At 45.5% G+C, this 16,176-nt stretch overlaps 1 protein-coding gene across 2 annotated transcripts in view; it reads left to right on the top strand.

Moving 5' to 3' along the window:
• ELFN2 (extracellular leucine rich repeat and fibronectin type III domain containing 2) overlaps positions 1-16,176 on the top strand; it is a 277,996-nt gene that overhangs the window by 113,202 nt on the left and 148,618 nt on the right. The window lies entirely within an intron of this gene.

Below are 16,176 nucleotides of genomic sequence, written 5' to 3'. Positions count from 1 at the left end.
AATTATGAGGCCTGAGAGTGCATGTATATAACCCCAAAACACCCTTCGTAGAAGAAAAATGCCTTATGAAGTACACAGTACAAAAACATCTACAGTACCCATAATACACTTTGCTTAAGGAAAAAAATAACTGTGATAAGGAAAGTGGAAAGACTTTTGAGAGCTGAGACATTAATTAGAATCATTGTTAAAACCTGATGATGGAATACATAATGTGTTTGTTCCGTTTCGGTTTCAATAGTGCCTGTTGAAATGAATGGATTGAAAGCATTAAGAAAATTCAAACAAAGCAATGTTTTTGCCATGTCCGCTCTTTGGGCCTCTACAGGATCACTGTCTATCGCATTCTGACGGATTCTTGCATTCCCTGACTTTCGTTGTTGTTAAGATTTGGCGAAGCAACCCAGCTGTGTGTTTGTCGATGTGGTGGATATGATAACTGGACCTTTCATCCCTGTTCGTCTATCCAGAGGCACTTGAAGTAGCCACCATGACCCCGATTACAAGCTCTACAGTACTGGAGAGGTGCAAACTCTGCACGAGTAATTATTACCAGTACCATGCAGCAACAGTCCACCAGTATCCTGCAATTATGAGTTTAGCCCCATAGGGGAATGGGGAATTACTGTGTGGACACGGAAGGGGTTTGTAAGTAGTTAACCCTCTGTAAATTGTCTGAGGTCCAGGCAGGGGTTATGGAAGTGGCCCAGGCTAAAATGCAGCCTTTTCCCACAGTGATCTTACCTGCTGGATTTTTCAGCCACTAAAATCGAGTTTGTTTTTCCCACACCCAATTAGTCTGGGAGCAGCAACACCGGACCGTTTATAATTGTGTGGAATGAAATTCCACAATGGAATTTATCTCCCATAATTCCTAATTGGGCACCTTCCATCGGGTCTGATTAGGAATAGAAAACATGACACTATGATGCACAGGCAGCAATGAAAAGACAAACAATGTCTCCTCTACCTGTAAATAGCTATTGGATGACGTTGGTTATTGAAGTGGGTGGGATTTATTGAGAACAAGTATCCTCATTTTTTTCCAGATGCCTCTGGCTAAAAGGGAAGGGTAGGAAGGGGGTATCCTGTTCTGTGAAGCCAAAGGAGAGGCAGAGAGAGAAAGAAATAAGCTACCCAAAAGAAAAGTAAAAATGTGCAAACGGTTATTCAGCAAATCTAAAGATGGTTTAGGAGCCAATAATTGGCTTTCATAGAGTCATCAAGGCTTCATGGTTACAAATATTTATTCCTTTGACAGCTGTTGTAAGGGTGTTAGCTCAGTGCTGCCCTTCTAATGGAAGTTTACTATAAAAAGTTTGTATTAGGTGCAGTCTGACTGTGTATTATAAAAAATATATATATATTTACTGCACGTTTTATGTTAAACACTATGGGCCTAATTACCATGTAGGTCAGAGTTGCCTTCGACCGAAACCATTTCGGGGAAGGAACCGCCTAACAATAGGTTAGCGGTTCCGACTACCCCGTTAGGATGCAAACTTACGTTGTTCAATGGGAGCTTCTGCAGCGGGTCCAAACCGCCCGCAGCACAAGCTCCGGTTAACAAATGGAACCTCAGGATGCCTGCCACATGGTGCAGGGATATTTAGGGGGGAACCATAGGTGTCCCCCAGGCCTAACTGCGGAGGGCCTGGGAGGAAGGGGGCCTTGCTAGGGTCCCCCAAAGACAGTTTACGACAGCCAATCCATGTTGGAAAGGCCGACTTGGATTGGCTGTCCGAAACTGACATCATAAGCCTGACAGCGGAAACACCATCCCTAGGGGATTATGTGCGCTATTCGACTGGCCGACGGAACCATGTTAGATTCCCCCACCTGTTTAAACTCCGACTGCCGTCATCATAATACAGTAGTGAGACTTTAAACCTACCATGTCGGTCAGAAAGCCTCTGACGAGCGGTCGGAGGCTTTCCGACCAACATCGTAATCAGGCCCTAAATCTCTTTGTACATTTTGGAGCAGCCTATTTTATACTGTGTGCAACACAGTTTTTAAAACATTTCACGTTTCTCCAGTTCACCAATCAGAATTCAGTTCTTTGATTGCCTACTTAAAGACGCAGCTATCTGCAGTGATCGCAGTAATCAATTGGGGCTTTCTTAACCTAAAATATTGCATTTTCCACTGAAGATGCCCGCCTCTGGATGAACTGCAAAATACTTTGCAGGAGGCTTTATTGTGGGGGCATGCACAGTGCTGCCCAAAGGAAATCAACTGAAGAATTTTGGGTGTCCTAAAAGTAGCAGCCCAGGCTAAGAAACACGACGGGGCCAAGGGCTAAAGCCCTTTTAGCGCAATCGGTATTGCGCACCTGAACTGGGCTCTAAGAGGCGGGTTAACATTCTGTGGATTCCACTACTTGTCTTTCCTCTGTGCCCTCAGTGGCCAATAGGACAAAAGATCATTAATCCCTGTGATGTGTCATGGGGTTAAGGGGATACTGTATGGAAGAAAGGATTGTTTAGAATAAGTATTTGAACATGTGTATGAATAAATGAAATGTTGTAGTATCTAACTAAACGAATGCAACTTGTAACAAAAACAATAAAATCTGCAGGGGTCAAGGGGTATGTGATGTAGGGGTGGGTGGAATTTGCATAGGCGCGCTACGCAAAACTCCGCGAAACAGTAAAAAATCTCCGCGAGCATGCAGAGTTCCGCGAACATGCGGAATTACTTGTTCGGCCCTTTCGCGAAGCTTTTTTCCTGTTCGCGAATGCTGTTTGCGTGCTCGGGGGGAAATATCTCACGAACACGCATTTTGAAAGTGCAAACAATTCCGTGAACCCGCGGATCGCGGAATTTTTGGCAATTCTGCGTTCTCCGCGGAACCCGAAATTACCCAAATTCCGCAAATTCCGCGAGCAGAACGGAATTTACCGCCCAGGCCTAATGTGATGTCCCTTCAGCTACCTCATGGACTTTGGTGAATGAACATCATTGGAAGATATTTGTAATTTAGCCTTAAAACAAAACACGGACAGCATCTATAGATATAAGGTAAAGGCCTCTAAAATGCTAAAAAAAAAAAATCAAAGGGCGGGCGAGCTGCTCGCCCACCCCAGGTACGATGCCACAAGTAAAAATGGAGGTGGGGGGAGAGAAGTACAATCCTGAAAGTACTCACTTTTCTTCAAATAACTGCTAGACTCAGAAACAACTCATAGAAAATGGCAAAGGAGCTCCTTTCTTTGACTGAATTAACAATTCTTCCCAGCCCTAAAACTGAATATTGGCGTACTGAGCTACGTTGCCCAGACATGACACAAATCTACATCCCACCATCCCAAGAGCTCTGTAACAATTTGCTCACATCTTCTAAACAGTTTCCTCCATCGGGAAATTACTAAGAAACAATTTCTGTCTGTCTCACTTCCAGTCTGCTGGATGCAAACCACTATCTCTGCTGCCTTTAACTCATCATCCATACCTCGTCTTCTATTACCTTGTTAGGCTCTAGTCAGGGCCACTAGAACCATACGGCAATGGAGGTCCAAATTATGTGGCAAGGTTGACAAGATTATGTAACAAGAAAGGCAAACTCTGCAGCATAACGTGGCAGAATCTGTGGCCATATTATATAATGATTTTGGAATTTAACAACTATTTATGTTATGTGTGAGCATTGTTGCACCTCATTAGTACCAGTTTAATTCAGCAGTAACCTATAAAAAGTGGCCTAGTTAACCTTGGCAAAGGCACTGCACTAAAGTGAATAACATGTGGCTCATTTTTGGAAACTTCTGAATCATTTGAGCTAGAACCAAAATTATTTTTTCATGAAGTCTGCAAATTATGCAGCAGCTACTTGTTTATATGACAAACCCAGCAATTCCAAGATTAGTAAACCTGGCAAAAATGTAATTTACGCCAGGGTAATCTCATAATTTCTAGAATTTTACATCACAATGGGTATGCGAAATGTCTGAGATTGCACCATTATGTCCTGTCATGTAACTAAGATTTTGTTCAGGTAAAAATTCTACCGCTGGAGCTTGGGAAGAACATGAACAAAATGAACATGAGTAGCTGTTATTCGCGTGACATGCGTTTTTGCAGTTTTTAGCTCAAAATAGTTCCTTGAGCCAAAAATGGGTGCAAAAATGCCTTTTGTGCTAAAAAGTACAAAAAGATGCGAAAGTCAGCATTTCACATAATAAAGCACAATTTCCCATAATTTTTGATCATTTCACCTAATAGGTGCAAACCAAATTACGCCAATTTCACCAAGGGCTAATATTTATGCAGAACGCACCCCAGCCGCAGAACTGCATAATTCAAGTAGCCCTGCCTATAGTTACCTCAACGCCATACCTTTGTTGAGACAATTATCTCATCACCAATACCGGAGTCTCCCTCTTCCTAATAATACATTTTTAGTATTAATTCAAATATTTTAAAATTCATTATAATTAAATATAGAGCCGTTCATCTTTTTCTAAGACTAACCATCACATATGCGAAATGTTTATTTTTAGTAATTAAATAATGTTAAAGTGAGACACATTTTATATTCCCTGACTCTTTTGCTAACTCTAACCCGTACCAGAAAAAATATATTAGTTTTCCATTAATTAGAATAAATTAAATTAAACCAATAAAAGTAAAGAAAGAACCATTACCATAATCATTTTAATTTGTTTAAAAATCAAAACATGATTGAATTAAATAACATTTAATTTAAATAGAATAAGAAACCTAAACCCTAAAGAATGGTTTATTATTTATATATAGATATTTTTATTATATTGCAGTACGTGGCATTTAATTGAAAATGAATTAAAATAACATTCAATTTGTTTAACTCTTTTACCATGTATTCCCCTTCAACAAGGTAATGATGCACAATATAATGGCAAAAGAGGCAATGTTGTTTTTGAGGTAATATTAGCAAAATATCGGTCTAAGAGTTAACACAGCCAAGGTAATAATATGCCCATTTGTAAAGTGAGACAATAAACATCCTGTGTTGAATTCCGTTTCCTCTACTGATACCAATAATTTCCTTTATTTTGTTTGTAGCAGTAAAACTTATAGCTTTCAATAAGATATCTGACCTACGGGTGCTTTTAAAATTATTCTAGTCATAGTTGGTGGTTTGAGAGCCCTGATTGTTCTGTATAAGCCGGCATCCTTCAACACGATCGAACATGACATCAACCTCTATTGACCTACGTTTCTGTTACAGACTGAATTTTTTTTTACCATGCTGGTATTCAAAACTATTCTAGTCATGGTCTATGTTGTCAAAGCCTTTGTACTTCTGGATATGTCAGTAGTCATTGACACCGTCGATCATAACACCACCCTCTCTTGAATTGTTTTTTCCCATATTGATTGCAAGATGTTTTTGTCTGTTTAGTAATTTGAAAACGTATGGCTTCCCTGAAGATATCTGTCATGTGGGCAGTTTCAAAAGCATTCACACCCTACCGTGCATCTCAGAAGCCATTTGTGTAGTGCTGCTGTTAGTGCCAACCTCATCACTTAGTCCTGGCAAAGTCCACAACAACATGAAAATTGCCATTGCTATTTGACCTTTTATGGAAAAAACACATTGACTAACTAGCAGAATATTGAGAACTATAGACCGTTTCCAACTTGTACTATGTAGTTAAGCTTTAAGCTTTGTGAATTAATAACTAAAATCTACCCCGAACTTTTATTCTAAAACTTGCCACTTCCATGAAGCCCAAGCAGGTTTAAAAGAGAGGCCACCGAATTGTGGCTGTTACACTCAATGGTGACGGTCGGCTGGAAGTGGATGTGATCAGTCAATGGCCTTCAACACTAAGGGCCTGATTACGAGTTTGGCGGTGTAGCGCTGGGTCCACCCCCTGCCAAACCTGTTGTCAGACCCCCCGCCAGATTACAAGTTATTCTTATGTCTGGAGGGCTTTTTTTAGTGCCCTGAAATTAGGCACCGCAATGGAACGCCAAAAACAGTTCCTGCATGGCATGGACTATAAGTCCATGCCATGCAGGAACTGGGGTGTTTTCATGTAGGCGGCTCATGTTGTGCCCCCCTGCAGGTATCCCAGTGCGCAGAGGCCCTCTCCACCACGGTTTTCAAGAAGAAGGAACCGCCACAAAAAAAGTGTCAGAGAGGAAACTCATAATATGCTTGGCGGGACGGGCCTGCCAACCATATTGCGGCCTCCTGTCCGCCACAACACCAACAGGGACCAGTGATTCCCTGGCGGCAGCGGGAGGGCAATGGTGGTCCGACCACCCTGATTGTAAAAGGGCAGTCGGGAGATCGCCACCGCTGTGCCTCGTAATTGGCTCATAAGTGTCCTACATTAGCCTAGTCTTCCTGGCCCTATTCCTCCTGATTCTAGTACTCATAGCCCTTGTCCTTTTAGTGTTCCTGGTGTCTATGATACTTTAATGATGAGACCAGGGAGCTAAAGTACCCAGTGACTGAGACTTATCAAATTATATCTTTTTACAGAACAAGTCTCCAAAAATCTCATTTGCCCCTTTTACCACTCTTTTGACTCTTTCCTATGCAGAGAACACAGGACTAGTATAGGATGCTACTGAAGCGGGGGTGATGGGGCAGGGAGGTGGAAGCAGTGGGAAGAGGGGGGGGGGGACGTTTTTTAAAGCATTTACCTGAATACTGCCGCCCGCTGCCGCTCCTTTGTCCTCTTCTACGCAGCAGGAAGCACACAGCCTTCCAGAATTCCATAGCCAATCACGACGCTGCCTCACAACAGAGTTGTGATTGGTCTGCGCGCCGTGGTTCGGCGCTCAGAGGGGAACTGGGACATTGAGCATGTTCTTCACCCAGACTGATAAATACAGCCTATGGAGAACATGCAGAGTACGCATGACGGTTTGGCATACGCACTTAATTATGCAGCCACCACACCTCCTCCCTCGACGTTACAGGAGACCGGCCCTGCTCCCGCCCTAACATAACCTGACTTTAACTGCAAGCTCAATACAAAAGATAAAATGATAATAACGGAACGTTATTACCATTTTCTTTTTTTGTATGGAGCTTGCATTTGAAGCAGTGAGGCGAATATCTTCCGCCTTAGCGGAGGAGCCGCCGCAACACAGGACTCAGTACTAGGCCAGGGAAACTCTTTGTTTTCGTAATCTCATGTATTTGTCAGCACTCCGCTGTGCTTGTTACGCGAAACACCTGAGATTACACCATTAAGGTATGTCACGTAATTAAGAAGTCTCGGGTAAAATGTTTTTATGGGACCATGTGAACAATAGAAACGACTCAGGCAAATACTGCTTCTTTCGTTTTACATCACATCATGATTTTGTGCTATTTTTAGGGCAAAATGTGTCCTCTCATTCAAAATGTACTCGAGGGATTATTGTGTCGTAAACAATTGTGCCAAATGCCGGATTTTCTTTTGCATACTTTCTGTACAGTAACGGAGATTATGTGAATTCCACAAAGGCATACTCTCAGAACCTTCCTCCTGTTTTTTCTAGCACATACATTATGCCACTGATGAAACCCTTTCTTGCAGAGAAGACTTACTTCTTTAAATATATGAACAACAATAAGCTTTTTGCAAGATTGGTGCATGAATTGTCAATGCTCCGGGGAAAAGAGAATCTTGATTACTGGCGCACTCGCTAAACAATTTAAAAAGGCCATTTTGGGGACTTTTACAGTAAATTGGCACCATTACTGGGAGGCATTCTTAGTAATGTAGTGAAATGTAAAATGATGTGAAGTCAGCCAGAAATGGAAGGTTATGTTTTGAATAGGTTCCTAGCTTGTTCAGTTGAGGGAAGGCAGAGGATAAGATATGGACATATACTGTCAGACGTATACATGAAGAATAAAGGTGGATATTCATCTAAAAGCTTGTTCCACAGGCTGCAGCCCTATGTCGCGTCACAGTGGCGCTGGTCTTGACTTTTATTCTTCATTAACAAAGAGCTAACAAACGTTATTTTGCCTATTGTTAATTGATATAGAACAGGAGCAAGATTTTTAAAGCTGACACCAAAAAAAATAAGCAATATGGTGATCATTAGGGTGATGGAAGGCGGAACTCTGTTAAACTGTCCTCCCAATATGTGGCTTAAAGAACCTGGCCCTACACCAGATTTAGCCTGAAAGATTGCAAATTTGGGGGTAACAGCAAATGCCAAATTGACTATTCGCATACAAGTCTGAACCACGGTTAGGTTTGATTTCACAATGTAGACACCACCAACCTTTCAGCAGATAAAATGCATTACTGGAAACACAGAACCTTCTCCGTGCTAGATGCAATCCACTAGAGCTCACAGTTTTTCCAAAGGGAAGGGGGTCTGCAGAATCCTCTTTCCTGTAGAAGGGAAATTAAATAATTCCTATTCCTAGCCTAAACCGCAAAACCACTTGAAGTTGCAGATTTATCTAGATACTGTGTTTCCCTTAGCATCGTGAGGTTGCCTACATGGCAAACTCAGCACTATACACAGTGGGGTATATTAACAAGAAGGTGTGATAACTACCGCAAGAGTAGCGTAACGCAACTCTCAACATCGCAGCCTATTGTGGGAAAATTATGCCTTGCCAACCAAGTATTCACAACGCGGCAGTAGCATGCGATAGTCACCAGATAACGCGTCAAATGTCAGCGTTAAAATCAACGCCACACCGCAAAAATGCGAAACGCAAATGCAAAAAATCATGCAATGAGGCCAATCGTGGTACAAAAAATAACGAAAAACAGCCACAGGCCTGCAAAACTCACGCGTCTGGTGGAAAAATGCATTATAAAAGAAAGAAAATAAACCCACCAAAACCAATTCAAACTGCGTAGCACCATGGATGCACCCGGACAGAGTGCAGAGGACAAGCCGAACTCTACAAGCCCGATGGAGGACCAGCATGGAACCCCGTTTTCGGGGAAGGGCAAGGAGAAGAGGAAGAGGAAGACTGAGTACAGTCCGCAGGAAGACCGGATCATCATCACGGAGGGGATAGAACACCATCAACAACTGTTCGGCACCTCCACTGCGGCACTGGCAACCCAAACGGAAATATGGCAGGCCATCGTCACCAACGTCAATGCAGTCGGAGTGTCGAGGAGGTCAATGGAGGAGGTCAAGATGCGCTGGCATGATGTGAAAAGGCAGACCAAACAGAAACTCGCCGCCAACAGGAAGGCTGCAACGGCGACTGGAGGTGGGAGTCCTGCGACACAGGAGGAGCTGGATGAGCTGGAGGAAATGGTGCCCAAAGTCAGCAGTGTGGAGACGGTGGCAGGGTTTGGGGGCCTGGACACAGCTCGATACTTCCTGACCGAACAGCAACAGGGTGAGTAACAACAAGGGACTGGGGGGACGGGGGGAGATGGGCACAATGGCACACATGCACAATAATGTGTAGCACACTGCACACCCACAATGATCGTGGAACATGTCCCTGATAGCCTTGGCACACTGCAGTACACATAGAAACACCAAGTAGGCCCCCGTCTACAATGTACACAAAGGAGCCCCCTCCCTATCACCAATATCACAACCTACCCATGCACATGTGCTGAATCCAGCAAAGCAGCGGCTCTGTGAGACACACTGACTATGCAAGTGACATTGCATGCCCGACAGCATGGCAGCAGCCAAAAAACATGACATGGCCCACGAATCGACATGGAGGTGGCCCAGTGTGGATCACATCCGTAAAGGAGCAGGTCACACTCTGACATATCCATGTGCACCCACAACCCATGCCGTACAATACACGCAGCAGACGAACAATGCACCAGGCCACAAAATCTGTCCGAGAGCACATATGACCCAAGTCAAAAATAATTCAGCCCCAGAAAAGCACACAATTCAAAGGCACCCCGCCTCAAAGGGAGAAGGGTACACGAAATCAGAGCTACAGGGGCAACTCCCCCACAATGCAGCACACGCACATAGTAATCACAGAACATCAGCAATGACGGCAATGTGGTACAAAATGCAACACCAGCACCACAGGACAGAGCTCACAACAGGTTCCGCTCGTGCGTATTTAACTGTCCACTCACATCTGGCATTGCCTGAAACTGTGTGATGATAATGTACGGGTACTACTACACATCCGTCATGTAGTCGAAAAACACACTGACTGCCATCAAATAGCCAGCTCCACCAAAGCAGTCACAATGTACATTGGCATGCAGTCTGAATGTAAACATCTGCAAATCTTCTTAATACATGTGAAACTTTGTTAACCTGCATCTCCCCTTTACATTGCAAAGGGACAAATAACACCTCCTGCAGAGCACTCCACACTTCCCATCATTGATGATGAAGAGGACAACCTGCACATATGTCAAGACACCCATCAACGGATAATGGACAGCCTCCGCACCCCATCCCCAGGAGCAGGGCAGGCCAGCTGCCTCGAGGTGACCCCAGCACCTGCACAGACCACACAGCAGGAAACACACACCACCACGGCTGTCTCCCAGGACCCCCCGACCAATGCATGGAATTCCAACAGCGTGTGTGGGGTTGTCAGGTGGAGTTGGCTGAAAAGCTGCGGGTGGGTTTGGAGCTTGTGGCAGCCAAACTCGATGCCATACGTGGGTGTCTGAGTCCCATCAGGGACCACGTACAGTCCCTATCAGACACTCCCAGTACGCACCAAGCTCCACCACAGACCTTGGCTGACCTCGCTGGGGCCATTAATCGGATACAAGAACTGTCTGGTCAGACAGGCACCAGTGATGACAGCACAGAGTTGGCACAGATGCGGAGGTCAAAGGAGACCATGGAGCAGATGCAGGCTGGAAGTATAGCTGCCACGGCTGGACACCAGCGAGTAGTAGCTGGGAACTTCAATGCCCTGCAGTTCATCATCTTGCCATTGCTGCCACTGAGCCTGTCCCAGATGACTGCAGCGGGAACATCGACACACACAGGTCCGACCCCTGATGTGTCAGTGACACACAGTGGTGCAGCCCCATCACCTTCGCAGTCTGATGTGTCAGTGGCACACAGTGATGCAGCCATTACCCCGCCACACACACCGGACACACCGGACAGAGAACCCGTATCAGGGGAGTAAGATGGGGATGGTAATTAGTGTGTGAGGAAGGAGGCAGTAGCATCCATCACCGCCATATGGCCTGTCCCTGCCTGGTTCTGTCCTATGCACCATGCCATGGGACAACACCTTCCACTGACCTCCGGAACACTCTGCGACATTCACCTGGACCCCGACACAGACTGCCATATCTTCACTGCTGGACAATTACACAGCAATCCTGCTGCGGACTGCACTCCCCCTCTTCCAAATCACTTTTTAATCCCCAAAGGACTCTGGTTGGCCCACCACTGGGCTTCCATGTAATGTGGGCTTGGATGGCATGTACAGCTCCAGCTCCATCAATCACCTGAATGTGAATAAAACATTCTAAATCACACAGATGTGTCATGACTATGTTCACTCACGTATAGAAGTATGGCTGGATGTAGGGACAATGATTGCACACGAAGGTACAACCTGGTAACTGACATCTATGCGCATGTGTATCCCTGAGACACATTGCCAATTGGATGACTGTGAAGGTGAGTACTAGCTGTGTCCCCATTGCACATCACCCATAATCTCACAACCCCCCAATGTGGGCACATGTCCATGTATTGAATAGGGCTGTGTGTAGGAATTACCAAATCGGTAGCAGGCCAGAAATGGTGTCCTACATCACATGTGACAACCGAACTTCACGTCGCATACCTACCCACAGACATCTGTGTGGACACGTCCTGTTACAATTCATAACATTGCTCCACATGGTCTGAGTTTGGACACCATACTCACATTGCTGAAGTCACGTAAGTGCACAGGTCGGCCAGCAACTATCCCAAAACAATGTCTGGCTCACAGAGGTGGAGCTTGCAAAAGAGAGCCACCCCATTGTACATGCGTCAGTCAGTTCCTCCCTGTGTAGGGGCGATGCTCATTGTGGCACATGAGTGGACAATCTAATCACCACTCATCACAGTTAGACACCAGTGCAGTTGAATTGACTTTATTGGCATGTGCGTGTCAGTACGGACGAGGCAACGGCCACAACAGGCAGGGACATGCTTAAGACACTTACACGCAACATGGGAACAGGTTCAGCTTCAGAAAATGGTGAGGCAAAAATGGACAACAATCATCACGTATGGCAACGGTCTCAGCCCACCTTGCTGTGCTGGACGAGTCATGTGTTGTTTGGCGTCTGCCCATTGCCCCGTGTGAAGGGGCACGACTCACTGCCCATGTGGTCTGCATAGTGCTCTGCCATCGGAGTGTGACGACTGTCTGCTCTACTGACAGTGATCAGTTGAAAGGGTCCGACAGGTTCACATGTCGTGCTACATTGCCATGTGTGTACTCTCCCCCCAGCAGTGTGTCAGAATTGGTAACGTTACCAAACGACGCTGTGTTGCTCCAACCATGGACCTGCATCACCTTGCACAGGTGTGTGTACACACGTATAGTTCTACGCACATGCATCCAGAGTCCTGACGAAGGCAGACATGTCCTCTGTTGTGGTGGGGTATGTGAGCATTCCCCACGATGCAACAAGTTGTTGGGACCTGTGCTGTGGGTGACAATCCGATGTGGCTGCAGCAACATAGTTACTCGTCCATGAATGCCCGTGCAGCTTCATGTGCAATGTGTTCCAATAGTACGTCGTTGTCGTGTTCAAGGAACACCAGGGTGAGCCAAACCATTAACTGGTCTAGGCAGGTGTGCTCAGCCCACGCTGTTTCACCAATCCGCAATACAGCCCAATAGGGGAGCGCCTCGATATGGTCACTGCACACGAGGAATTGTGCAATCTCCCATGCACCACTGCCAATCCATACACAGTATGTCAAGGCATCCCATGCACGGCTGTCTCGGTTACACTCCTGTTCGTGATCCAACAGGGGGCGCACACACAAGTCATAGTCCAATATATCTACGGTTGTGTTGGATAGGCAGACATTCATGGGACACTCAAATGTGCATGTTCGGCAGTGGAACCAGGGCTGGACGCAGGTGACGTAGGCAAGGTGGAAGCTTAGCCGGTAACTGATCAGCAGCACTGCCAGTAGTAGTGCGCCCAGTAAATGCAGCATACTTGCACGGTACTGTTGCACGTGACTGGGGTTGTGCATGTGCCCGGGATGGCCTGCCATTGCGTTGGTGTGTCTCGTGGAACCGGCACTCTTCTGAACTGCGGCAGTTGTGTGGAGGATATGCCACAGCTCTGAGCAATGATTCGAATGTGTGTGCAACGTTGGGGGGAATGGGTTGCTGTTTCCGTGAGTGTTAAAGGCATCCCATGTGGGGGTACCTCAGGCAGGGGCTTCTGTGTGTGGGGTGTGGATAAGTTGGATAGTTCATTCGCGCAATGCGTGGTGTGGGATTCGTCCCCATCTGCCATGGCATCTCTCTCAGGGTGTTAAGCCGCGTTCAGGCCCAAGGTCAGAGGTGCAGGTGTCCTCCCGCCTTCTGCATTGGAACAAAGGAGCTTTCATCCCTAATGTTTGTCTGACTACTACTTGCGTTTTCGGAATGCGATGTGGCTTTGGCGCTGAGATTGAGACAAGGCCTTGGGCTCATGGTGTACCCATGGTGATACACACACACATGTTGGCATGTGGAGCCAGGTGCCCGAGAGGCCTTGCGCTGCTTGTGCAATCTCACTCTGTCTCTCTTCCTCGCTCTCTCCCTCCCTCTCTCACTCTCTTTCCTCGCATGGCACACCTTCTTCTCTTGGATTTTGTCTTCCAGGCTGTGTCCTACAGATTGTCCAGTATGGTCCCGCTAGAACTCATCCAAATGGTTGATTTGGCTTTTGTTTGAATGGTGTTTTGTGTTGGTGATTGCATTGCTGTATGACTGATTCTTCATTTTCTGGCCACGCATGTATGTTTTCCTGCTTTTGCGACATCAGGCAAATTATTTTGTTTGGGATTCGTAGTGTTGGTGTGCAGTTTCTTTGTCCGGATTTGGGGGCAGCCGGGGGAGGGGGGGGTTGCGGGCCTGGTTGTGGTGTTGGTGGGTGTTGAGGCCCTCTTGGGTGTCCATGCTGCATGGGCAGTTGCTCGGGGGCATCTGTTGTTCTTTATGTGTGGCTATGGGCTGTGCTCCCTTGTCTGGTGCAGGTTGTGGTCCGACTTTGCACCAGGTCAGAGCAGGTGTTCATTTCTTGGTGCTATCGCGCCTTATCGCATGTTTTGTGTTCTTATCGAGGATCTGGCTGGTCGTTGAGAATATTGCAGCGTGATGTTGTTGCTGCTTTATGCTCTGGAACGCCTACTCTGCATCTAATTAGCGATAGTTGCCGGGGTCATCCGTGGCGATGTTTGTTGCGGATGCTAACGCCGGAAAAGTGGTGCTGTGGGCTGTTTGCACCGGCTTGTGAATGGGACGGTAAATTTATCACTACTTTGGCTGCTCTAAAGTGCCATTAAACCGGAGAGAGCTCCTTGAGAATATGGCCCAGTATCCAAAACATAACACGCAGTGCTTGAAGTGGGCCAGTTGCTCTAGGTGCTGAGCGCTGGCAAGGCAAACAAGCATTTGCAATGCAAACGGTCTAACATTTGTGAAAGTTAAAGCTATTAGCGCTGTAAATGACAATGTTTATTTTTGTTTGCAGTGGAGTGATCATTATCCTAAATGTTACCGGGATCGTGTATTAGATGTTTACGAAGGTTATTAGAAAGCGTTTGAAAGCACATGCACCGTATGTTAAATGAGCAAAGGGAGTATGTAGGTGAATGTTAATGGAACATCTTCCGCACACAAATCTCCCAGCCTCAGTTCAGATACTGCAAATCTACCAATATAGAAAACACAAGTCACCCCCAAAAAACCAAAAAGACACACTTTTCAAAAGTAGTCCTAGGGAATACCTAGGACTAGTTTTGAAAAGTGTGTCTTTTTGGTTTTATATATATAATATTAGTATATAATTAAATCCCAAAAATTAACAAACGATAAAGGACAAGTTAAGCCGGGGCTCATTTATTCTTCCATCTCCGGCCCAATAATATTTGAAGACACCTGTTTGATGTTTGCAACGGGCCATTATTTTCCTGCGCTGTCTAGGTATTTTTGGCTTCAATATATGACCTATCGAGATTTTTGAGGCTGCAATTGTTACCGGTAATACTAGCTATTGACCTATGACACTGATTGCATTGATGTCAGCAGTAATTTGCCACGTGCACACACTGGCTTAGCAATGCTACGGAAGTTTGATATCCCCTTTTTATCCCATCATCTGTTACTGCTCTATTGGTGTTCAAACAAGAGAGGTACTTGCCTTCTAACCTCACTCACTTTTGCGCTTCACTTATGCTGCTTCGACCAGAAACGCTGGCACGCGCCACATTCTCAAATGTAGGATGTGAGATTTTTTTTTTACCAATCAATGCCGAAGCCGGGCACCCTGCTAGCCAATCTGTAACTAGGAGTGGGAGTGACAACTTACCCATGTCTCCGTGGCCACATACCAGCCAATACTTTTAGGCATTGTGATATCGGTTGTAAACCAAGCAGAAATCAGAAGAGAAAACAGTCCTGCTGTTCGAGGACCATAGAAACATTCTGATTGGGTACAATTTTTATTTTGGGACGTCCTTAAAATTCAGTGGAAGTTACAAGGGCGGAATGAGATCACCCTGCCTCCTAATTTCCAAACTTGTCTGTGTAGAAGGTCCCTATCAGACAAACCTTGAGCTCATGGCAGCCAACCAGAGCCGGAGGCCGGTTAAATTGAAGGGAGGGGGAAAGGAAATACCTGCATCTAGCAGTCTGGGAACAGTCTAGTTTAGAGCCTACCTGGAGTGAGGTAGACACGATGGAATGGGAGTAGTATGTATTATTGGTCTCCAAGGTTTGAGTTGCTGGTATTTTAAAACAAACATTTGCAATACAATAGGTCTCGCATTTACGAGAGTTTGAGCTATTGGCATTTTCAATTGCAAATGCAAAACATATTGAATTGCAAATATTTTTTGTGTCAAAGCGCCCCATGCTGCTCTGTCACATTAATGGAGGCTGCACCCCTTTCTTTAGACAAGCCGTGTCTAAAGAAAGGGGTGTGGCCGACAATAAAATGAAACCACGGCATGGGGGCTTTGACAAAAAAAAAGCATCTGTTAGTCAAGTTGACAAGCAAATGCTTTTTT

This window comes from Triturus cristatus, chromosome 4_2 (genome assembly GCF_964204655.1).
Source record: "Triturus cristatus chromosome 4_2, aTriCri1.1, whole genome shotgun sequence".
NCBI classification, from domain to species: Eukaryota; Metazoa; Chordata; class Amphibia; order Caudata; family Salamandridae; genus Triturus; species Triturus cristatus.
Note: the sequence above shows the minus strand (reverse complement) of the source record. Positions and strands in the feature narration are given on the sequence as shown.